This window comes from Triticum dicoccoides, chromosome 6B (assembly GCF_002162155.2).
Source record: "Triticum dicoccoides isolate Atlit2015 ecotype Zavitan chromosome 6B, WEW_v2.0, whole genome shotgun sequence".
NCBI lineage: Eukaryota > Viridiplantae > Streptophyta > Magnoliopsida > Poales > Poaceae > Triticum > Triticum dicoccoides.
In genome coordinates, this window is record NC_041391.1 from 285442856 (window position 1) to 285443346 (window position 491).

The following is a 491-nucleotide window of genomic DNA, read 5'->3' on the forward strand; positions in this document are numbered from 1 at the left end:
CCGAGGGCCTGGCCACCGCCGTGGTCGGAGCCACCAACCAGGGATTTCTCCCGGTCCCGACGGACACCACCGCAACCAGCTACCAACAGAACGGCAAAGACCAGCGCTAGCACAGGTTGTGAGCGGGCTAGAGGAAAGAGGAGAAACAACCTTCAGATCTGAGGTCAGAGGGCCGCCGGAGCAGCCCACCGACCACGCACCGCGTCCCCCGTCGTTCGCCGCCCGCGCGGCCGAGGACGAAGACCCACACCCGCGGCCGCGCCTGCCGCCCAGGCGCCGCTGCCTTGCCAGATCCAGGGCCGCCGCCCCGGCTACCTAGGCCCTCCACGCTGGTGAAGCCGCCAGATCCCCGCCGCCACCTTCATCGGTGTCGCGCGCGCGTGCCGGAGGGCACCTCGGGCGACGGCGGAGGGTAGGGAAGGGGGAGGGAGGGGTGGCGGCGGCGGTGGTTAGGGCAACCCCCGAGTCGCCTCAGAGGAGACGACGCGGGG